Source organism: Penaeus monodon, chromosome 22 (genome assembly GCF_015228065.2).
Source record: "Penaeus monodon isolate SGIC_2016 chromosome 22, NSTDA_Pmon_1, whole genome shotgun sequence".
Classification (NCBI taxonomy): domain Eukaryota; kingdom Metazoa; phylum Arthropoda; class Malacostraca; order Decapoda; family Penaeidae; genus Penaeus; species Penaeus monodon.
Window position 1 is genome coordinate 25,414,885 of NC_051407.1, and position 928 is coordinate 25,415,812.

Consider the following 928-nt stretch of genomic DNA (forward strand, 5'->3'; position numbering starts at 1 on the left):
TCAATATATTGCATATCATCCATAACTGTCTGTTCATTATCCTTATTGTACGATGTTTCTCGCATTCCGAAGTTCCATATTGCTGTGGCCACAAATATGTTATCCTTCACACAAGTGGAATATATCCTGTGTTGTTTGCCTTATCCATCAAGGTCATCGCTTTTTCAATAAAATATTCCTTGCTGTTGCCATCATCTCACAGATGGCTCCACCTTCACCTCCGCTTTACCCTTTTTCATCCCACGGAGAGCTAACTCAATCTCGTCTTCGATTACCTCTGGTCCTTGGATCTCTCCCTCTGTTATTGGTTTCCCTCTTCTATTTCCATTGTGCAGCTAAGATACATATTCTTCCCATCCCCTTAGGACTTCTTCGCTGTCCATCAAAATATTTCCATTCCTGTCCTCAGTGGTATTTCCAATGCATGGCCGTTTATTTTCTGTAATTGCCTTCACTTCGTCAAACATTTGTTCAGTATTCCTTCCACAAGAGCTTTCACTTCCTTCACATTTATGATGTCACCACTCCTCTCTTTTTTTTCTCATTCTTTAATTTTTCGGTCCAACTGCCTATATTTTTCCATGTCAATTCCTTTCGCCCATCTCGTGGAGTATCTCTTGTGCCATCCATCTCTGCCTTCCTCTCCCCTCCTCCTCTGGAACCACGTCATCCGTTGTTTCCAAAAGTGCCCTCTGTATTGCATCCCCTTCTCTTTCAATCTCATGTTCTTTATTTTCCCGTTCTTGGATTTCTTCTTTTACCGTATCATATTTGTCTTTAATATTCTGTTGGAATTGATCTCTTGCTTCCACATTCTCATTAATTCTTTCCATTTTCTTCGTCTTTTCCTCTTGGTTCCTTTATTCTCTTCAGTTGCAGCTTCACTTTTGCAACAACAGGCACATCGTCACACCCGACCTTCCATTGT